Source organism: Ochotona princeps, chromosome 3 (assembly GCF_030435755.1).
Source record: "Ochotona princeps isolate mOchPri1 chromosome 3, mOchPri1.hap1, whole genome shotgun sequence".
Lineage (NCBI taxonomy): Eukaryota > Metazoa > Chordata > Mammalia > Lagomorpha > Ochotonidae > Ochotona > Ochotona princeps.
The window spans coordinates 67,044,135-67,069,397 of record NC_080834.1 but is presented as its reverse complement, the minus strand read 5'-3'; the positions used below and the strand labels follow the sequence as shown (position 1 = coordinate 67,069,397).

General features: G+C 39.6%; 1 protein-coding gene across 1 annotated transcript in view; it reads right to left on the bottom strand.

Moving 5' to 3' along the window:
- Positions 1 to 25,263, bottom strand: part of COL8A1 (collagen type VIII alpha 1 chain) — a 149,741-nt gene that overhangs the window by 33,814 nt on the left and 90,664 nt on the right. The window contains exon 2 of the mRNA XM_004593231.2: positions 25,113 to 25,232. The gene's annotated coding sequence lies outside the window, so the exon portion shown is untranslated. The remainder of the gene's footprint in view (positions 1 to 25,112; positions 25,233 to 25,263) is intronic.

Here is a 25,263-nt window from a genome sequence, read left to right as displayed (position 1 = left end):
AATTGTTCATACCACGTGAGTATCTAGTTCTGCCATTAACAAATTACAAGCTGTGAGTTTCGTGTTGTATTCTAGTATAAATAAAATCAGAATGCATGGTTTGGTGTTTCAATGTGGGAATAATTTGTGCAAAACATTTGGCACTTTTGTCACTTCTTTGCTTTCCAGAATTTGGATCTAGGTGACCTCTCTATAGGAGTGTACGATCTTTTTGGCCGAGAGGAATTATTTGCTTTGTCCTTACAGCTACTCTTGATTTATATTGATGCTACCAATTATGTTTTCATTTTGAATTTGGAATGGGATTGTTATCCAATCTAATTTTAGCTACATGTTGGTGAATTTCAATTGTAATTTACAATAAATGATAATATCCTCATATCACAATCCAAAGGAGTATGGGGCAACATTCTTTTCCCAGGTCCATTAATTAGACCATTTCCTTCTAAGGTTGGTTTCTCACATTGACTCATTCTGACAAATGTCTCACAATCATCAGTATTATCTTTACTACTCATCACTGAATTGTGCAGCACCTGTTTTTTTTTTTTTTTAATGTAACATCAGGGCCTCCATGCTGTGCCTGAACATTGTACAGAGACTCATTGGAGTATTCATTATTTGTTGTTCTACATTTGTGATGATTGAAACAGTGATAATGAGCTGCAATATATTTGGCATTGAGTAAAAGACTCATCTTAAGAAAGCAACTTTCTGAAAGAAATATTGTAAGTTCTATATAGATCTGAGCCAGGTCATCAGGGGTTAATAGGACATAGTTGAGATTTATTCCATCAACACCTGTAAAAAATAAACACGTTGGGTCCACTAACTGTTACCAGGAACATTAATAAAATGTTGTCATATTAGAGTTACTGTTGCTCCTGAAGGAAAGATATATGTATGTTGTTAAAAATACGGACATACGAAGCTTTAAAAATATTGTTGTAGAGTTTTGGCTACATTTCTTTAGTTCCTTTCCAAGCTTTGGACTGGAGAAACTAAAAAATGTCTTCAGGCCAAAACTAAATGTTAAATGAAAACCTGTGTCTGGAAAACTCTAGGACTAATAAGTGCTGGTAAAACAGGTAAGATCTCAAGTCATCAGATAAAGAAATCTCTAAACCAAATGGGGTGATGCTGTCAGTAATGATTTTTTGAGCTGTGGCGTCAATCCCACATACAACAGAGTTATGTTAGGCTTGGGCAAGATACCCTCTCATTGAAGGGGTGATGCTACATATTTTTGTTGAGGCAGAACAAAAGATACATTTGAAGAAGCCAAATGGAGTCAATGCTTCACACAAATAAGTGATACAAATGTGAATGTCTTCCTCCTCCTTAACTCGGTGGCATTAGCGTCTGAAAACCAAGTTCAATATTAGGATGTTGATTAACAGCATTGCATTTTCCCTTGAGATTTAATAATTTTGTTCCTCCAGGAAAGCACTGGGGGGGAATGAAGCATTGTCAACTGATTGTATAATTAACTAAGAGTCCAAAAGTTTAGTATTCTTGTCTCTGTTAATTGTCATGATCATTTGCTTTCCAGAGTTTGTCCTTCCCTAGAGTACTGCTGTGTCAATTGACCATCTGTGGAGAAGCTTCTTTGCAAGGTGGGCTGAGGACTCTGAGGATGCTGGATTTGGAACCTGACTCTGTGTGATCTTTGGATTCTCCTCTTCCTGGTGTGGAAAGTGGGAGCAATAATAATCCTTTTGGAAACCATATTTGGTATGAAACATTTGCTAGTTGTCTGACAACTAGGAAAATTTCAACAAAAAGCACATATTGTATGTCTTATTTTCTTGCTATTACCATAGTTCCAGGATTTCATAGCAATTTAATATAAATTTTGTCAATTTATTCTTATGCTTTAGGCATATCTATAAGCAAAACCATATTTAAGAGAAGAAATATCTCCGGAACCTGTTGAACTTTATATAATTTGATTTACAATAGTGATACATGAAAACCATATAAAAAGTACTTGTGATAATAGATACGTTGTCTTGCATTGAATAGGGTTGAGAATATGGTTCTGAAATAAAAGTATAATCTTCATGTTTCTTGAGTAGGTATTATAAGAAGAGATAGGTATTAAAACATCTAATTATAATAAAATGAAGTGCTAATAAGTTTGCAACACACTGAATCAGGCCAATAAGCCTGTAAAGCAAATATACAATAAAAATAGAAGCTGTGAATTATCAATGATGTCAGACTTGGAGACTAGGCCATAGGAGTTGAGGGACCATAGTCACCTAGCATAACTGCCTACCTAGCATGCAAGTACCTCTGCCTTTTGCTGCTGATAGTGAATAATAGCACAAGTTGGTTTATCAAATAAGCAGTGATGAAGTAGAGTAAGTGCTCTACACTTTGTCTTGTAGAAGGGCCGGTGAAGGAGTTAAGGGACTCACAGAGCATAGGTTAAAATCATTATGAAAGGAATTTGAGTGCCAAAAATGTTTAAACGTTTTTGTATTCTTTGACATACTTGGGTACTGCAGTCTTGCTGCAACCCCCCACCCTGGCTTTGTTGTTAAGAATGGAGGTAAAAATACATGCTTGTCGGATCTGGATGTCCCCAGCGAGCCACGTGGCGGCAGCTGGAGGAGGAGCCCGGGGGGGGGGGCTGAGATCCGAGCGCCTCAACCCCCCCGGGCAGCCATGCTGCTCGGGGGCTCGGGTCGCCTCATCTCCAGCATGGCACACCCAGGTACATGGGCTGAGCGACTCCCGGGCGTCTTCCAGATTTGCCTGCTGGCCGCCCGGCCAGGGAGTTCTGGAATTTGGGTTCTTTGATGTACTGCATGAATGGCTCCAGGCTGAACCCACAGTGGTCTGGGGATGTGTATCAATCCTATAGATTCTCAATGGTAGTAAATCTTCCTCTGACGATCCTGTACTCACTTTATAGTGCAGATTGCCAATCACCAGTTCATTTAAAGGCAAAATTACGGGCTTGTCCAGCAGGATGTCCCCATTGCCTATTGGGATGATGAATTAGCAGAGGGGTCACAATAGGCAAGACCATGACATTGACTGGCATTCGAGAACCATACCCTGGGTTAGAATGTGTCGGGCTGTGTGGGCCAATCCCCGTGGAAATTCTGACCCCACTGGATGGTTTAGGAGGGCAGGTGGAGACAATGCAGGAGGTACGACAGTCTATGGGGCGTGCTGAGCTGATGCAGAGCAACCACTGGCATACTTAATACTGGCTGGGAACAGGCCTGGTTGGGGAGCTTGGGGGAGACCTTGGCTGGGTGGAGTCTACCACTAAGGAACGCAGGAACTGGAAGGGGGCTGAGTTCTGGTCGGGTCACAGTTGTAGTCCCTTGGCATAAATATGGATTGGGACTTGACGCACCGTGCCAGGTTAGACCGCAGCACAGTTTAGTGCTCTGGAGGACCAGGGTAGACGTGGGATGGACTCGGCTAGGTTTCAACCCCAACTGAGTCATATATGAGCTATATGTGGGTATGAACGAGCCGTGGCTGGGCTGAAACTTCCAACAGCAGGAACCAGAATGGGTTGAAGAGCGAAGCTGGCCCAAGGAACTGCTGGTATGCGTGAAGCCTGACACCAAGAAGGGGTCTGAGGGAGGAACCTGAACAGTTCCTCTGACAGGACACTGACCCTACAAATAAACGCAGGAAGCAAGGAGGTAAACAACCCAGAAGAGGCGTTAGAAAGTAACCCACTTGCATACATCGGCTCAGGCTGGGGGCAGACGAGGCTGAGACGGTTGGCGTCATCCACTGGCAAGTCTGTGCGCTGGAGCTGTGCGGGGGTCTGGCCAGGTTCGGTTGCGATAAAAAAAAAAAGTATACAATACAAAATGCCAAGGCAAGGCTGCCTGTGCCGGTTAGGAATGCAGCATCCAACCAGCACAACTCCCACTGGTTTAAGTGAAGGATGAGTGTGTGATGGCCAGAACCAGGATGGGCTGCAGTATTCATTGGTTCCAGTGGAGGTCGGGGCTGAGAATAGAACCAACCCAGCAGTTGCAACCACCAGCTGATCGGAGTGATGGATTGTGGTGGGCACTGTGCTTGCTAGTACGTGTAGGAACCTGGTCTGGGAACACCTCAAAGTTTCTTTGGGAACTCCCTTAATCATAATGGAGGAATCAGAACATTAACCAAGAAAAGACGGAAGATGGAATAGATCAATCAACCACCTCAGTTATATGTTGGCAGCGAAATACTGGACAAGGGGAGACACTATGATGGTCTATATCAGTCAGTGGACTCTGCACCAGCCTTATCATACCTGGATTGTTGCTGATGATATGTTGGAGCTTTTAGTTGATCGGGATGACACTCTGCTGGCTCTGTCTTCGGACCTGAGAGGGCCTTCCTAAGAGGTCGTTGAATTTGATCAATGGGATGCTGGACTCTATGTATGGTATATGCTTGCAATGAGAGAATCCCAGCGGAACTTGAGCTGTGGCTATGCATCAGGATGGAGGAATCCACCGGGGGGGAGGTTTTGGGGTGAAGGGGGGAGAATCCCAGTACCTATCAAATTATGTCGTGTAATACATTGTATTAATGGGAAAAAATAAAAATAAAAAAAAGTTTAAAAAAAGGAAAAAAAATGCATGCTTGTGTCTTCTCATTGTGCTATCTGTTCTATTAGATACCCTTTGCTGATGGGATGGGATGTTGATTGGAATCATAGTGTTTGTTCTCTTGGGGTTGGTTGGTCTAAGGTTAGAACATTTCAGCTGACTGCAGCTAAGACGAACCCGTGTGCTCTGTGCTACTCTCAGAAGGTTCAGGCTCTCAGGGGAGTGAAAAAGAAGGTGAATCAGGTAATGCTATGAGAGCCAAGGGAATTTCTCTGTGAGCCACTTTTTCATGAAGTTGGTACACTGCCTGCAGTTAGTGAGTGTTCAGTGCAGTATGTGTTAGATTATTCCTCCTGATTCTGTCCTGTTGGTTTTTTTCCTCTTCATACAAAGAAAATACAATAAACGTCATTATCAGTTTCTTGAGAAATGCAACTATCATGTGTTGAAACACACCATATTTATGCTTGAATTATGTCACAGCTAGGATTCCCAGAGGACTTACTAGTTGCCAGATTCTGTGGAAAGCACTTCACATCGGTTTTCACTGTTACTGTTGAGTGACTATTTTAATACTTAGAAAAAAGCCCTGAGATGGATGCTGTTTTCATAACAGTTTGCTGATATATGAGGAAACTGAGGCAGAGAAAGTTCAAATATATTAAAATTCCCACCAACTAATAAGTAAAAGGACCCAAATTTGAATACATACAGTCTATCTCCAGATTGTAGAAAGCTATTAGCGTATCACCTGTTTGGGAATTTTGAATATAGAATATGAGGTTACTTCAAAAATTTTTATGGAAAATAGTGACAGAAGTTCATTTTGTTGAAAAAATTTTTTTTGAATTCCATGTGTATGGGAGGTTTTCAAAAGTTCACCAAGGGGCTAATATTGTGACAGAGTAGATTAAGTTGCTTGTAATGTTGGCGTCCCTTATGAGTGTTGGTTTGAGTCCCAGTTGTTCTACTTCTAATGATGCACATGGGAAGGCAGTGGAAGAAGGCTGAAGTGCTTGGGTCCTTGCCACTCATGTGGGAAATGTGGATGGAGTTCCTGGCTCCTGGCTTCAGTCTGTCCCAGTTCTAGTTCTTGTTGCCATTTTGAGGGTAAATTAAAGGAAGGAAGATTGGTCACTCCCTCCCAGTTTTCCTCGTTTTCTTTGTAACTCTGCCTTCAAATCAATCAATCAACCAGTCACTCAAACAATCAATCATTAAAAGGCATGAAAATGTGTCTCATAAAAAAACTATACTTGGGTTTCAAAATCTTTTTGCACTAAAATAAATTCTTTTAATTCCATATCTATTATCTTCTGGAGTGTCATCATGTATACACATTTCAAATTCATGCCCACTTACAACAAGTGAATTTTGAACCTTTACGCAAATGTTATTTTGCTCTTTATTGTCAGTCAGCTGTCAGATTAAAACTCAGTTATTGAAAAACATAGCAGAATTTCACTTATCTTTAAAATATTCTGAACTACTCTTGTATGTGACTCAACTAGGAATTAAAAATGAAAAATATGACAATTTCTAAAGCTTTGCAAAACTTGAAAAGAGAATCAGAAAATTTTATGCACAAAGCTACTAGTAGCTCAAAGTCTTCTGGGCTTCTAGTTTGTCCTTGGCCTCTGATGGGTAATGACTCAGGCGCCTGAGAAGGAAGAAGTTGTCTTGTCCCAGAGAAACAAGACTGGTCACAGAGACAACTCTTCCACTAACCAGGTCCAAATGCAAGGTGTCTTGGGAAAGCTTGGAAGAGTAGAAGGTGACCAGCCTGGCTAGCTCTGAAATGGTAAATTATTTCAGCAAGTAGGAAAATATGCTGCTAGGTGCCTGGATCCTAGCACTGTGTTGCCTGGGTTCAAATCCCATCTCTGAGTCTTATCTCTGTTGCAATTTTACGCAAAAATTTCTCCTCCTCCAAAATGTTTTTCTGTCTTGTATTCTTTTTTAGGAAAATTAGGATAACAATAGTATCGAACTCTTGGGACTTTGGGCAGATTAAATAAGTGAATATTTGCCAGAATGGTATCTGGCATAGACTCACTACAAAATCTGTATTAATTGTTCAAGTGACTTGTTATCATTATTGATAGAAGAGAGAGTGGATCCAGCAGTTTAATCAGGCAGGGGACACACAGCCTGTCAAACTTGGAACAAATGGAATCCCATCCCTCCACCACCCAGAGTACATTTCATTGCCTCTTGCTTGTTTCATCTCCGAAATAAATTTATGACAATGAAATATGTGCTTGCACTCCTTCCTCTTAATTAGTTATTTTCTTGTTAGATAATAATTTATAGTTAATGATGTCTCCTTTGGAATATATAATGTGTTCTGATTCTTTATTGGCTTTAGATCATTGGGAATGGGGGCAGGAAACCAAATGACTGTGTTTGCAAATCAAAGAACACATTGCATAATCTTCAGTGCTATTGAGGATGCCTTGCCTCATGTGAAACTAAAAATCTTGAGCATCTGGTCTTCAATCTTTTTCTGAGACACCTTTCTCTGCTACTGAGAAGCTATGGATAAAGGATGTGCAGTGAGAGAAGCTAATTCCCCATTAGCTAGAACAACAAAGGAGACATTAACTCCAAGTACCACTGAGATCTGGCTAAGAGGAGACTGCCTGATTTTCTTTCTGTATGTCTTCCCCAGCTACATGGGATGAGAATCCAAGGGACTGTGCTATCCAGAGTCCCCATCTTGTTAAAACATTCTTTGGGTACACAGATTGCTAGCATTCTTTTTTTTTTTTATCATTGTTTATCATTCAAGTGTTTGCACAGGGCTTTTCTCAGAATCTAGTCTCCTGGCATGGATTGTATCACTGGTTGTGCACCCATGGGAGCAACATGGTGCCATGGAGCAGTCAGTTTTAGGGGTTGTGGTTGGAGCTTGTGAGCACATCCAAGATGTTCACACACATTGTTTGAAAACCTATTGCCAAAGCAAGGCTGTGGATGGAAACAAAAGAAGTTGGGGGCAGGTTAATCTTTTTATAATTCTCATTTTTGATGCAGGACTCCAAGACACCTGAGAATTCTAAATTGGAACTTGGCCTTCCAGGCTATTATGAATGTATATATGCTGAATCAGAGGACTACAACACAAATTATTTATGGGCACACATGTGGCACAGTGGGTTAAGTCATCCCCTTCAAAACAGCAAGTCTGGCTACGCTGCCTCTGATATTACTACCTGCAAATATGCTTAGGAAGAAAGTGGAAGATGCTCCAAGTGTTTGGGCTTTTACCACTTATGTAGTTTCTGAGATCCAGGCTTCTGCTCATCCAGACGTGGCCATTGTAGCCATTTGGGAAATGAGCTAGCAGATAAAAGATCTCTTTCTTTCCGTTCCTCTGTCACTGCCTTTCAAATGAATAATAATCATTATTATTTTTATAAAGTAAGTCATTTAATAGTTAGCTGGATTCATAACTTTTAAATATTTAAAAGTATGATATGAGGGACTCCAGTTGAACTTCTGCCCAGAGTATCACATTGTCAGTGGCAATCCTGACTAACATGGAACACACACACACACACACATCAAAATGTCCATGACTTATTCTCCTGATTTATAAGTGTCCATAAAATATTAGTTCACAGGCAAGAAAGAGGAGAACTAACATAATACCAGGAATGACTATATGTTATTATTATTTTTATTATTTCCTTATCTTGAAAATGAGATTTCTAGGAAGTTAAATATGATCATAATAATAAACCACAGCTTACATTGGGACAGGTTCACTGGAAATAAAAGTAGGAGAAAGCAGAAAGGAATTCTCTAGAGGTCAGTTGTAGCCAACATGGTACATTTCTGCTGTCTGTCAGCCAAAGCTGTGGAGTCTGAAATTATTGTCAGAATATCTGGAATTTTAAATCAAAATTCCAGGAAACCTTGGGGCTTATGGGCAGCATATGTGAAATGAATAGGTTAATGGACAAGAACTATTTCAATTTCTGCAAAAGTCACAAGGATGAAAAACTTGGCGCTAACAAGGTGGCAGCTTCTTCGTGTTCTTACATCTTCTCTATATGTCTGAAGCCAGGAATAATGAAGAAAGGGGAGAACACTGCATTCTCCCTCAAAAATTCCTGGGGGGGAAGCTGAGCGTGGGTTGTGGATAGACTTGGTGAGGAGATGTTTCTGGCATGCCTGGAGTGCTAACCACTCCTGACCTGGTGCTTACAGCTTCAACACTGGCTGCCAGTTTATTCCTATATCATGTTGGGGGAGGTGCAAGCTAGCAAGATCATGGGTAGAAGAAACTTAGTGTTAGAAGTCAAATTTTTTTCCCATTAAAATTTTAATCCTAGGATTCAACTGGAAACTTGTTTGGTGAGTCAATCTCAGTATCTCCATGTTCAATTATTATGTACTCTAGCCAATCATTCACTCTCAATAGGCCTCATTTTTTTAAGTGCACCATGGAAATGGCAAGAACTCATGTTGCAGTGTTTTTAAATTTTGTCAAGCCAGTCATAGTAGGCACTTCTTTGGTGTCTTGACATCTCTTCCAAATCAATGCAATATTTTAAAAGAATTGATATGGTGCTGGGTAGACTATCTTAAGTTTCTGTACCAACATCCCATATGAGCACCAGTTCATGTTCCAGCTGATCCATTTCTGATTCAGCTTTCTGCTTATGGCCTGTGAAAGCCTTGGGCCCCTGAACCTATTTGGGAGGTCAGGAAGATGCTTTAGGCTCCTGGCTTTGGATCAGCTCAGCTGTGGTCATTGCAGCCATTTAGGAAATGAACCAGTGGATAGAATACCTCTATTTCTGTCTCTGCTTTTCTCTTTGTAAACCAGCCTTTCAAATAAAATTTAAACAAAAAGTTGGTAGAATTATGCTAGGCATGTTTCTTTTTTGCAATTATTTGAGAAAATGTCAACTCCTTCACAAGTTTATTCAATCATCATTTCTATATACATGTCATGCGGCTATAGTGCTGGAGAGTAAGTCGATCAGGAGGGCCAAAATGAAACTAGAAGATATTGTTTGACTATTTTCTACCTCTCTTCCAAGGAACTCCAGAGTTAACAATGCATCTGGGTCTCATTTCCTGCAAAATTTTGCTTATTTGAAATGTTCAAGAAATCTATTGATCTGACTTCAAACAGCCTGGGTTTTGCTGGCTGTGTAAAAGCCCAAGCCTCTGTTTGTGTCACTCCCAAGCCTGGGCTTCACAGGCAGTTCTCATACCTTAGATGAAGACTTCTTCCTGGCTGCCAACCCTCCGTACTAAGCCAAGTGTCAGGCCGAGAATGAAGGCAATAAATCTCCGCGATTCTTTATATTTGGAATTTTTCCTGTTGCTTCTGATAGGGAAATGACACAGTTTTTTCAGCCTTAAACACGAGCCTCTGAGAAATTGTAATCGAAATCATGTTTTGCTCACAAAATGGAAAAAAAAATGTGCAAAGCTAGGCTCTGAGTTAACCCAGATGATTCGGAAGGCTTGGGTAGTAAATGGAGAAACTACCTTTGTTCTTGACTAGATTGTTTTTGAAAATACTTAAAATGAAAACAATTTCCTCACTATGTTTCATATGTTCTAACGGGATAAGCGCAGCAACATTCTTCTTAGGTGAAGGTCTTTGCAAAAAATCTTTGCCTTTCTGTAAAAGCGACCTCATTACTGCCTGCAAGCTTAACCCTGCCCCTCCTTTTATCTGTGCTAGTGCTTCCAACCTAAGAGTTAGTGACTGAAGTGAATGTGATTGGAGACCAGCAATTCCTCCAAAATGGAAAGATTTTTTTCCTTCTTCTATGCATGGGGTTTTAGATGACTAATGAAGCTAAATTTGGTCTAGCCAGCTCTGTGCATGACTGCAGCAATGCCATTCTCAAAAAACCCCCAAAATTCAAAAAGCCAAAAACCCAACAAAACAAAACAAAAACAAGGAAAGAACATTTAGGGAAGATTCTAGTTGATCTGGAATATATCTATCCAATATCACCAACAAGATTCACTGTCTGGCCTATTAGTAGAAGTGATAAAAATTGCTTGGAATAACAAGTTTCATTCATTAGCAGATCGTAGGCCCTGATGTCTTTTGAGTGTGACACAGAATCATAAATGAAGAGAAGAAGGATGTGATGGTTCATGGTAGGAATGATGCAGGAGTTTGATTAGCATTGACATGACTTTGACTAGAAAGTGGGCTTTTCAAAGGAATCATAGTTTTGAGTCACTCAATAGGAGAAATGGACTAGAAATTAAAAATTTTCTCTTGAGCCTACAGCCAGTTAGTTTTTAATTATGATTTCGTTAGCAAAGGGTAACACAATCAATGATTCTGACATTTTCATAATTTGGAATGAACATTCTTTTTTAATTGTTGAAAGAATTGGCTTGAGTTTCATTGATTTAACTAGCTTTTTTAGTGTCATGTAGCTATAGTGTTTTAAACTAGTGAAGCAGTCATTTTATAGCTAAAAAGCAAATACTGGTTAATATAAAAGTCATATATATTTGATCTTAGAATGCATTCCTTTTTTAACTTATGTTTGAACATGGGTGTGTCTGCTATCCGGAAAGTTCGGTTCAAGCAAAACATTGAAGCCACAAGTGAGAAATGTATCCAGAATTCCCACATTAACCCATAGTTGGTTCTCACTTTTTCTCATGTCCATGTGATAACCTGGAATAGGCATATTAGGAAATCATTCTGAGAACCTTTTCAGAAGTCTTTCATTGTCTACACTTATAGGTTTGAGGCTCTCAGAAATCACATAGCAAACATAGCTCCTTTTCTTCACATTTATTACATATTTGTTACAAATGTTTGCCTCATGTCCACTGTTGTCAGGCACCATACATCCAGACTATGACAAAAAAAGCTGGTAGATCACGCTGCTCCTGGATATTCTGTTTTAGTGGAGAGAGCAAAGCAATAAACCGTGAAAGGTAGTTTTGGGTAGAGCTAAATACTGTCAAGGAAATGAACATAATCGATGGGCTTGGAGTGGGGATGCACTTTAGAGACACATCAAGATGGGTCTTCCCAGGTGTGATAGTGGCATTTGGAGCATTGATTATTGGCAACAGTCATTGTTAATGCTGTTGTAAAAACTAGGAGGAGACTGATTGGGAAATGAGGCAGATGGAATGATAGCGTGGGAAGCATCAATAAGCTCCTAAAACTGTATTTTGATATAGGTGAAATTTGTTTACATCATATAAATAAAATTTAAAAACAGGGGTCTTCCTGAGAAGAAGGGAGCTGGAAAGAAGTAGCCAGACAACATTCTTGGGTCAGTGTGCAGGCAGAACACCCAAGCGGAGGCCACCAATATTCCTTTGTGAAGTATTTTCAATGGATTAATATGTATAGAGAACTAAGAACAAAGCCTGGCATCTGTACATTCCAACTGCTTTTCATTCGCTGAATATTCATTGAGTATCCATCAAGCTGACATCTCAGTGTGAGGTGCAGAGAATTAAGAGTTACATGGAGAGATGCCTGACTCCTGGGAACTTGGCCAGATTTCAGGGCAGTGTTTCTCAACGTGTGGTTTACAGACCATTTGAAGCTTAGCCACTAGCCTTCTTTCTTCCCGATCTCCTCCCCATGGATTCTGGTTAGAAATGCTTGGGGAATGGATCAGACATTTACATTATCTACAAGCTTGATATATTTGATCCCTGTGCCAAATAAAGAACCCTGGCCCTGATGGATAGACTGACTAAACTGTGGTTCTTTTTCATAGAGTACCTGCTATTGAATTAAATATAAGCAGTTGCCCCTATGGAAAAGTGTATTTAATTACACTCATTAGGAGCCTTGCCCAATTTATGGAGACATGAGTATTGAGGGATTGTTCTGCTTCACAATTGCACTCTGAGACCTTGGGTTTGCCTTCTTCATGAATCTTGAGTTGAGTTGTTATGCATTCTGAATCACCTTTACTTTTGGCTAATACTTGGAAGGTGTACCTGACACTCTTGTTATTTAAAACTGACCAAAGGGAAAAAAGGCATTTATTGTTTAGAAACTCTGTGTTAATCAAAGTTTGACAAAGCGCTTGTGTCTTGGGAGTTATTCTTCTTTTAACTGGACTTATTGAAATTTCTTTTTGAGTTCTGTGCCACACTGATTTTTTTACTTCTTTATTATTTAAATTATTTATATTATTTAAAAGAAAGAGTGACAGGGAGAGAAAGAGAAGAGGAAACATAGATAGAAAGAGAGAGAAGAGAGAGACATCTTCCATTGAATGATTTGCTCCCCAGATGACCACCAGATATGGATCTGGGCCACACCGAAGCCAGGAGCTAGGAACTAGCCAGGTCTCTCACACTGGTGCAGAGCCCAAACATTAGCTCATCATTGTTGCTTTTCCAGGCACATTAGCAGGAAGCAGGATCAGAAGCAGAACAGCTAGGACATGAACTGGTGCTCCAGGAGGGCAGAATTACAAGCAGCAGCTTGTAGTCACAAGTCACATCTATGCTTATTTTTGATGTGTGATGTCACCAAAAGAGATATGGAAAAGATTTACTCTCCTTGGCTTTCTGCAAGAATGTATCATGTCCATCTTCTCTATTGAGAATCTCTCTCTCTCTCTCTCTCTCTCTCTCTCTCTCTCACACACACACACACACACACAGCCTTTAAAAAGGTCTTATTTAGATTCAAGATTCTCAAAGAACCTTGGCTACAAAAGCAAATTCATATGGATCTATTTGAGGTTGAATGCTAGAAGCCTCTAAATTCCAGACTAGATTCTGTCCTGTAGTACTCCAAGTGTGCTATTTTCCTGTCAAATACTTAGCTAACTAACGGGGTATGATCTGGAAAAGAGATGTGTCCCATTCAGTTGTTTATCTTGTTTCTCACTCTTCACTGCTATTCCATAGCTATGGCCAGATATAATAATGTTGTTAAAAAATTGCCAGCCCCAAGTAGGTGAGAATTGAAAAGGGTGAATCGATGTACTTTAAGGCAAGCTGGAATCCTAGACATGTAGCTTAGTCACTTAGATTCTTACAGGGAATTGAGCAAGCTGTCAAAATAACTCAACTTTTGGGGTTGCCAGCCAGTTAATTGTTCAAGTTTTGTATATCTCTTCCAGTGAGCGTAGTTACCCAATAATTAATATGAAGAATGGGCAGAAAATGTGGACCACATGTATAACTGGTAGAGCCCAAGATAAAAATCCATTAACGTGTAGTCATTGTCCATGAATGATCTAAAAATATCTGGCAATGAGAACAACAATACTGATTCCAGATGAAAAGAGTGTAAAATTCTTGTCTACTTTCTTCAACTTAGTAATTTATTCAAGCTTTTAAAAAGAAATAGTTCTTTATTTTTTTATTGGAAAGGCAGTTTTACAAACAGAAGCAGAAAGATCTGTCTGCTGGTTCATTCCCCAAGTGACCACAAAGGCCAGAGTTAAACTCATCCTAAGGCAGGATCTAGGAGCTTCTTTCAGGTCTCCCACAGGGATGCAGGGTCCCAAGACTTTGGGCCATCTTCTACTGCTTTCCCAGGCCACAAGCAGGGGTGGATGGGAAGAGGAGCAGCTGGGACACGAACCAGCGCCATATAGGATCCCAGGCATGCAAGGTGGGGATTTGGCCACTAACCCATCATGCTGGTTCCTCTTCAAGCTTTTCTTAGTGCATTTGTTCAGTATACATTTGCTAAGTGTGTGTCCAGTGCAGTTTATTTCAAAGTACAGTAGTACTTTGAAAATATTCTCATAAGGGGTTTATGTGTCATTATCATTTGATTTTTCATCATCCATGGAAATGATCATGGCTAATTAGAATCTATCAAAGATGCTAAAATGTTGTAAAGAAGCTAGTTTCTGTGAAAGTGGAGCCTGAAGAAGGAACCACGATTGCTTGGAATTTGTTGGCCTTCAGTTTCCGTTGCATGAGTCAAATAAATTCTGTGCCCATCTTTAAACTACTGTTTACATAGTTTTGGCCCTATCCCTGATTCACTAGTGACTGTGGCTAAGTCTTAGTACACCAGCAATGTTTTTGTGCTCTTATCAGTCACGCATGGGTGATGTGATGGCATGGTCCCCCAGACTTTGAGGCCAAGCTCAGCACAGAACAGCTGCCTGGAAGTTTAAGACCCTGGTTCCCACCATGGAACCACCGGGCCAAAGGCCAAGCACTTCTCTGTTTCTACTGTCACATTTCTTTCTCAAGATATAATAAATTTCAGGCCAATATTTAACATTCCTTTTAACTGAACCATGGCTTTAACCTTGTACTGCTTGAAGGAGTGGAGAACTAAGCTTCTATTATTCATGTTTATAAACCTGTCCTAAATAGAAGGCATGACATTTTATAATTCTCTCATTATGAGCTTTTGAAATCATTTCTCAAAAGAACATTTAGAAATACTATATCACATTAGACTCATGTTTTGGTACAGGATTCCATTTCATACCAGGATACCATGTAGGAATAGAATATCATGGTTAGTGGACATGGCTTAAAAAGGTGGTGACATTTCCTAAATATGCTTCAGTTAAAAATTCTTTTCAGTTTCAGAAATTAGGCAATAATCAGGGAAACTGTAACAATCAGATGGCTATAAGCTTAAAAATGTGGATTCTACCTTGGGTTTTCCTTCTTGGTAAATGGTACTACTTATCTGATTGCTCAAGTCCCAAATCCAGGCGGTGTTCTTGGCACCTTTCTTTTTCACACATCCAACCTGTCAGCAACTTTTATGAACTCTTCCTTAAGGACATGTCCAAAGTCACTATCCCTAGGGCACCGATCTTACTTCTCCCATATCACTGCTTTGGCCCTTAACTTCCTGCCTCTGCTCTTCCCCTAGCCTATTTTCTCCCCTCCACTTTGCGGAGAAACCAGAGTGATGACTCAAAGAGGTGGAAATTCAGATCTCATCATCTCTCTCTTCAAAAGCCTCTTGTGATGATTGACTGCTCTAGTTCGTGTGACTTCCCAGCTCTCTCCCTTGCTGTGGGACCTGTGTGAGCTGGCTCTGCTCTCTTCTTTGATGGTATCTCCTTAAGTCACTAAGTTTGGCCACTGGTGTCCTTGCTTTCCTGGAATAAGCCAAGTTGGATCCGAACCATGGGACTTTCCACTTGTTGTCTGTCTGAAGTACTCCCTAGATCTTTTACACGGCATCATCTCCTTCAGATCCCGGATTCAGTGTTTCCTCCACAGAGAGGATGTCCTGACCACCAAATTGAAAGCAATGCTCCCCAGCCTGTCCCCTTTATATACCTTGATTTTGCTTCATGAGCACATATTCCCATAAATATTTGTTAATTCTCTTGTGTATTTTCTTCTCTCCAGATAGTGAGTGGTTATGCTCTGAGGGTAGATGCCATTTGATGTCATGTTTGCTTAAAAAACCTGAAACAGAAAGCAATGTGCACGAAATAGCAGTTCTCAATATATGTTTGTTGAACTAATTTTTTTTTACTAACTTGAAAGGATAGTCTTTTACCATATTTGTTTGAATATGGTAAAATTTAAAAAAAAATTTAAAAAGAGAGAGAACAAATGAGCTAGTGAGTGGTATGCCCTCTGATTTGCCAGTTTACTTCCTAATGCCCGCAATGACAGGCTGGCTGGCATGAAGTCGGGAGAAGGGTTTTTGGGCCAAGTGGGTCAAGCTGCCCTCCATGGCAGTGGCATCCCATGTGAGCACCAATTTGAGTCCTGCTTGCATCATTTCCAGTCTAGCTCTCTTTGGATGGCCTGGGAAAACAGTGGAGGATGAGCCGAGTGCTTTGGACCCTGCATCCACAAGGCAGACACAGAAGAACCTTGTGTCTCCTGGCCTTGGCTCCTGGGAGTCAATCAGAGGGTGGATGATTTCTTTCACTCTGTTTCTCCTTTAATCTCTCTGTAACTTTACCTTTCAAACAAATACATCTTTAGAAAAATGAAGTGAAATCTAGGCTTTCTCTTTGGGTGGCAGGAACCCAACCAAGTGAGCCATTTCTCTGGGTACGTATTAGTGGGAAGCTGGAACTAGAAGTGGAACTAGGACCAGAACCCATACATTCCAATATGGGTTGAGATTTAACTGGCAGGTTAGCTTCAGTGCCAAATGCCCATTCCATTTAGCTCTGTAACTTCAGGTAATAGGGGAAAGTTGTCCTACACCATGATTTGATTGCTAAAATAAACTGCAATTGTGGAGCAAGCATAGGCCAAAGAAATAAGACATGTGATGGACTCTAAAACACTTCTAATTGTAATTGGTTTAATAACAACACTTTATTTTCTTCACATCTCTTTGCATCAATTTCCTTCATTTTTCAAATTTAGTTGGTAATAAAATTTATAGTTATGGGGTTACTTTGGTGATTGAATGTATGCAAATACTTGGAATGACATGAAGAATACTATTGAAGAGAGATAATGATATTTTACTTGACTTTATTTTAATTGTTACTCTCTAATTCTATGTGTTTATTTTCCTTCTTGATCACAAACCTTTATGTCAGACAGCAGTGTTGGGAAAAACCACTAGTACTTTTGCTTTGATAAAGCACCCTGGGATATTTGATCTGTTGAGTTAAGAAATGGTTTAGTAACTGAGTTGTCTTAGGTAAGAATCTAAAAGTATTATCCTGGACTTGGTTTAAAAATACAAGATTTCTGATTAAGAAAGTTGTAGTGGCGAGGTGTGGACCTCAAGCCACTGGCAAATATGTGACTTTTCTGCAAGAGTCCTTTGGTGAAAATTCTTGGGAGGCAGGGCCCAGGCAAAACTGTCATGATGGCACACAGGCTGAGCACAGCATCCAGGAAGAATATAGTTAGTGCCCACGCGCACCTGCTTGCTGTGGGTTACAGTCACTGGCTGGTTGGAACAGGTAATGTGAAATTTAATCTGTCATCACTGGACTCCTAAATGACCTCTTTAGAAGTTTTAGAACTACCTAATCTTAACAGTGGAGCATAGAAAGCTCAGTGGTTTGTTCAAGGCTGCATAGCAAGTTAGAAATAAATGCCAAGTTGTTGTTCTTTGATTACATCACAGTGACTTCAGGTAAGGAGAAATGATTCTTTATTAATGACAATGAGCTGACTTCATCTGGAAGAATCAGAAGAAATTTATTGTTTCAGTGTATACTAGGAAATCTTATCACCCCTTACCAGGGAACAGATAGCTTTTCATAGGCATTCATTATTTTGGCAACAACCCTTCAAGATGCTGACAACTGAGAAGCTGGTTTGGTAGTGTTGGCTCAGAGTGGTCTAGTTTTAGTCCTATCAGTACAGTTTCATTGGCTAGGAGGCTTTAGCCCAGGTTAATTGCTTTGTATATTTGCAATTGAATTTGTCTCTGAAACCGGGGGGGGGGGGGGGGGGGGGAGAGTTGTAAGAGGCTACTTTAATTAGTTTATGGAAATGTGTATATTCAGAAGCCATGCATTAATTTAATGCCACCGTACACTAAAATGAGCTTAAATTTTAACTCCACTTTCCACTACATTCTTGAGGTATCTTTTTTGTTTTAAGCTATTTCAATGTATTGCTATAGATACTTGATTAAAATAAATGCACAGAACACAGTTTAGCCTACACTTAAATGTTATGTAGATGCTTATTTTTATGGGATGTAGGTAAAAATGTAGATAATGTTAGAATACATTTGAATTTATTTTTAGACATTCCTATCTTAGTTTTGTAATAGGCAAAGCTTTTTATTCTGGACTCCAGTTGCAGTAACTAAAGATCATCACTAGGTGGCAATTGTGATCCATAGAACTCCGCCGCAGCAGCATTGCTGCGGGGTCCAACTCTGGCATCACTGCTTTCTGATGCAGCAGGATTGTGAACGCTGCCTTGCCTTGTCTGCAAGGTGAGCTTTTAGTAGAGCTGTAGTCTGCAAAAAATCCAGGAAAGTTAAATGTCCCACTGGAAATCACGGCTCCGGGGCTGCAAATCTGCATGTCCCAAGTTTTCCCACCATGTCCTTCTTCTTGCCTCTGAACTTCAGCTGTTCACTGAGCCCTGAACATTAATGTACTATTAATAGAGAAATGTGTTCATCCTTTTCAGCAGACATGTCTATGGGATACAAAACGGAATGCAATTCCCTGCAGCCCTACACATGGACTTTCATCTGGGCATGGCTATATATGCATTTTACACACAATGTAAGAATGAAGGGACCTAAGTCAAAACAGCCATCTAAATTACTAGAAGAGGCTATATGCATAGTGTCTTGGCAAACAGATGAGTGTAACTAGCAATTAGGGGAGATAAAACAAGGGGAGAAAACATCAGAGCATAACGTTTGGTGTAAGTTGGAGTTCATCAGGTGAAGAAATAAGGCATCTGGCAGAGATCATCATGTACGAGACATGAAATCACAAAATCCCTGTGCCTAACGAACTGCATCATGAAGAAAAACAGGTAAGGTCATGTTAAGGAAAACCAAAAGAAACAACATTATGTGAGGGTGCTTCAAAAAGTTTGTGGAAAACAGAATTAAGAGCATGCATTTACATTGCCACAAAATTATGTACACAGTTAACTACAAAAGATGAAACGGTAAAAACAAACAAAAACCTTATGGAAAATCACAATAACTTCACTGGAGAGGGTGGAGTTCTATTAAAAATCAAAAATTTACCCTGATATTATATCAATGAGCACTGACTGTTAGTTTTGTGCCAACACTCTACCAAGCATTTAACTTTCATTATTAGGTAATTTGTTTTTTTATAAAGATTTATTTATTTTTTATTACAAAGTCAGATATACAGAGAGGAGGAGAGACAGAGGGGAAGATCTCCCGTCCAATGGTTCACTCCCTAAGCGAGTGCAACGGCTGGTGCTGCGCCGATCCAAAGCCAGGAACCAGGAACCTCTTCCGGGTCTCCCATGCGGGTGTAGGGTCCCAAATCTTTGGGCCGTCCTCAACTACTTTTCCAGGCCACAAGCAGCGAGCTTTTCCAGGCCACAAGCAGGGAGCTGGATGGGAAGCGGGGCTGCCGGGATTAGAAACAGCGCGCATATGGGATCCCGGGGCGTTCAAGGTGAGGACTTTAGCTGCTAGTTGGGCCCCATTATTAGGTGATTTAAGCAACCCTGTGACAGCCTACTGTTACTATTATACTTTGTGGGTTTGCATTTACTCTGCTCTTTATAAACAAATGTTAGGATTTCTACTTCCTAGACAAATGTTGGATAAAAGAATTATAATGTTGTTTTACCCAGAATAATCTGCATAATGCAAAAAATAAGTAGGTGTGTGTGGTGGATGAGGAATACATTCTTGATACATGTAATTCCTCTAAAAACCCATTTTTTCAGAGTATAAAAATGTTCATAGCACGTCACATTGTGATTTCAAATAGCATTGAAAGAAGAAATAATGATGGTTAAAAGCTTTGGTTCTGTTTCCTGATGCTGTCAAAGATCAAATAATCTCATCTTGGTCTGATTTTTAATATGGTATTTATATGCACAGAGTAAATGCTAAATGTTAATTTTTTGGAATAAAGATATTTTCCTTATAAGAACTAATTTTCCCCAGAATTTCCATGCTTTACTTTTGAACAAATACTATTTCTTGAGGGATTATAAATAAAATCTCTCAAAGATTTGATAATAGAATAAAATTACTATATAGAAAATTTACATACAATTATTTTATAATGCCTACAGTTACCCAATAATCCATTGTCTAATTCCCTCATGATGTTTATGGAAACATAGTTTAAAATAAGCAGTAGGAGAGAACTCTCAATCATGGCACTTTTACTTCTAAGCCTTTGAAGTATTCAGCGAGTATAAAATGAAGCCTTTTAATACATGAACAATCTGAGACTTAAGTAGTGATGCCAGAGTTTCCCTGCATTTGGAAGATGTGTGAGAATGGCTGGACCAGTGCTGTTGCTCTAGCCTGCTCTGTCAGTAGCATCTCAGGAGTGTGTGTTAGCTACATCAAGTCAGGTGAATAACATTGCAGTACCACCAAAGAGCTGTGTGGGCTCTGAGTGATGGACCCCTCTGGTCTAGCACTCTCCCTGGGAACCTAAGCTGAGCCACATATCTAACTTTATACTTTCTAGTAGCCAGATTAAAAAAGTAAAGGAAAGTAGGTGAAATTCATGATACTGAACTACATTTTAGCATGTTTATTTTTATTGAACTCAGATTTTTCAAAGTTGTTTTAGTGTTGGTGTTTAGCACAATGATTAAGCTGCTGCTTTCAACATCTGTATTCCCTATCAAGAATACTTAGGTTCAAGTCCTGGCTCTGCTCCAAATTTCAACTTCCTGCTAATGCATACCCTGGGAGGCAGCAGACAAAGGTCCGACTAGTTGGGTTCTGCCACCCATGTGGGAGTTCTTGCTTGGTGTTGGAGCATTCGGAAAGAACAGCAGCAAATAGGAGGTCTTTTTCTCTTTCCTTCGCCTTCTATACCCCTCCCATGTCATCTCACTGCCTCTCAAATAAGTTCTAAGGAAGTATAATTTCAACATGCAATCAACATTAACAATATACTTCACATTTTTGGTTTTCAGTTAGTCTTTGAAATCCAGCCTGTGTTTTGCCCTTGCCGCTTATCTCAGTTGGGACCGGCAGCTACATTTCAAAGCTCATTAATCATACATGACTGTGGGCACCATGTTGGATAGTGCAGCCCTAGACAAGCTGGATCACAGCTGTAAGCACCAGAGGGTGGGAAGGAGATATTCAGGAAAGACAAAGAGCAGTCTAGTATCATGGAATATTCTATTCCTGGCTCTGCTGTTTGATACTGACTTGACTACAAAGTAGTGATTTAGTTTCTCCTGATCTCAAATTCCAGTCCTGTACAATGGAGACAGTTATTAGCTGCTGTACCTCTCTCAGGAGGCTGTGGGGCAGATTAAATAAGATATTGTGTGTGACAGCACTGTGTTAGATCATAAAGCATTGTGCACATGTTAGGCATTATTGTTGCTTTTACTGTAGATTTACTCTTAGGACTTGGCCAAGGCCCCATTCCAACTCGGTAGAAGTATCAAGGAGAGAATCTGAAACTTCAGATTTCCAGACATCTGCTTTAGTTGAAGGTTGCTCGTAGTAAGCACCTTTTAAAAAGCATTTGTGTTTTACTTGTTCAAAATTGTTCTTTTCATTTAAAAAGTGTTGAGTAAGGAGGGGAGTGGCAATAAGAAGTAAATTTCATGTTGAGGGTCTTTTGGCCAATGACAGTGCTCTGCAGTACAGTTATACATACAGAAATTAGCATTTTCATATTCTCAGAATGCAACCATTAAGGTTTGGACTTTGTTGCTGTCATATAATATAAAACACAATGCCCTTCAACATTTCAAATGACTTCTAAATTGAACTGTGGTTTTCCTACTCTATTTTTCTCCAAAATACAGTACACCCACAAGAAAGCCCTTCCATAGAGGGCTTGATTAATAAAACAGATACAGATCAATTCAGCAGGCTTTCCATGGATATTTTTGGTTACAGATGTAGTTCATTAATTTCCATGTGTGAGACAGTATCCCTCTAGTGTGAATCCAAAGATACGTTAAATCAGAACAAAAAGTGAGAGTAATTCAGTTCACCCCATATTATTTAGTGCTTGTTGCATAAAAGACATTTTGTTTTACAGATAGAAATGATCACAGAATCTATGAAATGTACAAAGATTTTGCATGAGAAAAATATGGAATTTACTAAGATGTCTCTGATGTAAGAGTTGGAAAATTTTGGGGGGAAGGCTAAAAGATGATCAGAAAAGAATCTAGATAATTGATAATAATCTAGAACTAGATAATTGATAATAATTGAAGAATTGACAATTTGGGACCAGTGTTGTGGTGCAATGGGTTAAACCATGACTTGCAACTCTGACATCCTTTATTGGAGTGATGAATGGAACCCCAGCTATTCCACTTCCAATCCAGCTTTCAGCTAATGTGTCCAGGAAGGCAGTGGAATGTGGCCCAAGTACTTGGGTCTCTGTTAATCACAGGAAAGATCAGGATAAGAGTGACTGACTCCTGGCTTTGGCCTGATCTGGCTCTAGTGGCTACCTGGAGGATGAACCAGCAGATGGAGGAACACTTTCTCTCTCCCTGTCTTTACCTTTCTTCCTGTGGCTTTTCATTTTAAATCAATGATCAATCCTTAAGAAATGGTTACAATTTGTCATTTTGGAGGATGCATAGAGAATTTTCTATCATGATATACTTCCGTTTTCCTAATCGGGTGTCTGGGGCCAGCATAGTGGTGCAGTGGATTAAGCAACAGTCTGCAGAATCAGCATTCCATATGGATGCCAGTTTGAGTCCAGCTGTTCACTTCTGATCTAGCTTTCCACCAATGTGCCTAGAACGCAGCAGCAGATGGTCCAAGTGCTTAGGCTCCTGTACCTATGTTGGAGACTGGGATGAAGCTCCTACATCCTGGCTTCTGCCTAGCTGAGCTCAGGTCATTGCAAATATTTGGAAAGTGAGTTAGTGGAAGGAAGATTTCTCTCTCTCTCTCTCTGTCTTTAACTGACTTTCAAACAAACAAACAAACAAATCTTACAAAATCTTTGGAGGATATTTTACACATTTGCATCAAGTGAATATCTTCTTAGCACTTAAAGCTACATAAAACTTGTACAGTTTTTATATCACATGAAATTAAACACAGGTCAGTGCATTCTCTTTGAATAAAAAACAGCAATTCAAAGGGTTCCTTGTTTTAGAAACATTCCCTCTTAAAAATAACTTTCAGCTACCTTTTTTTTTTTACTAGAAAACTGTGAGATATGAGCTTCAGGCTGGCCTGAACAGATGACCATTCTGAATAGAAATAATTTTTAATTTTCACCTGATAAATCATTGGCGTTGACCACTGAATGAAATAGTTTATGGAGTGGCATTTATATTTTATTGTTTTTGAGTCCTGATTTAAAAGCAAAGAGTCTAATTTTTTAAGTCTAATAAAATGCAGTTTTGATTTATCTACTATAACTTTACAAGCAATTTCTCTCCTCTAGCCTGTAATGAACACCTTCTGCGATTTTATGACTTACTTTAACATTGTTATTGTAATTTTTTACTGAGTAAACCCATCAGTGGTCTTGGCAGTAAGATTCTGTTACAAGAAATTCAGAAGCTGAACCTGTCAGAGGTTGCAACAATTATAAAGTTTCTCTGGGTTGAGTTCAAAGTCTTATCTGGACATTATAAGTATAACCCATGTCATGCCTCTTTCATTAGCTTCTTCAAACTCCATGTTCAGTGTGGTCCTATAATCTGTTGCTTGCATGAATGTGTATTTTTATTCAATGTTTTTTCATGATAAACCTTTCATTTGGAGAACATGTGACTTTGATGGAATTCACCCAAGATACTTGCTGATGCTTATATTACAAATGTCATACTTTTGCAAAGTCATCTACAGATATGTGTGTTTCTCCAGGAACTCTGAATAGATTCACTCCAGCCAGGTTGTAGCCGTATGGCATTGACTGTAGTTAGAGGCTTTGCTTTTCTTTATGTTCAGGTGCACTTCCGGGACGAATGCAAAAATCTGAGGAATTGGAACCATTTATTCTTTCAATTATGAAATAAAGTAGACTATGGAAAAGCATTGTGCTATTATATCAGGGAATATTGAACTGTGTGTCCAAAAGTCACACTTAAGACCAGGCAACAGTAATGAACATAGAATGGCTGTGGATACTATGAGATAATGTCTACTTGTCAGAAATGGATGGTATGCTGTGTTTTTCTTAAGTTCAAATGTTAATGATGTACTGTATTATTTTTATTGCTTCTACTGAGACAGCAGTCAAGGAATAAAAAGAATTCAGGCATACTGTTCTTCACTGTGTATACATTCAATATCACATAGGAATAAAACTCTATTTGTCATATCAGGCTCTGTTTCATAATTCTAGGTTCTCTGTAGGAAAATTTAGTACATAGCACTTCAGTCATCTGAAAGGAATCATTTCTTCATTGCAACTCATAACTTAAAACTATAAAATGTCAGTCAGAAAAAAAGTTGGCTCGATTAAGAGAAATGTGATAATAGTAGAAAAACATATAGACATGACTGAGAGATAATAAGATTATTTTAATTTTCCCATTTACACTGGAATTATTTATTTTACAAATCTCTAGATCTTTTATTACTTAAAATTCTCTGCTGAATCACGAAAAGAAGCTTAAGTTAGCAATTTTCCTCTGCAAAATGTAGCTTCTAGCATCTGGTGAACACTTGGAAACCTAGTCAGGTCCTATGGAAATGATTATTTTAAGACTCTATTTCAACAAGTCTGGACTTAGAAATCAGTTAGGATCACACTATGCACGTGTATCTGACTATCAGGGATTTAGTAAACCTGCTATTAGCAGTGATGGTCACAAAGCTTTTGCAGTGGCAGAGATGGGGATGGAGATCGGACGTGCAGGCAGGCAGGCAGGCGCTCCAGATGTCTGCCAACCAATCATGTGCTCCTGGGCCCAGTGGACTACCCGTGGCCACCCTCCCCCTCCCTGGTTCTTCCCACTTACATTTAGATGTGGCCGGTCTGCGGGAGCAAGGGTGAGTGTGGTTGCTTGTGCGCCTTTGTGGCACTCGAGGGGTTCCTTTCCTTTTCCTCACCAAACACTGCTGTACTTCCACAACAGCTTCTGAATTAGAGAAAAGAGGAGACTTTCACTC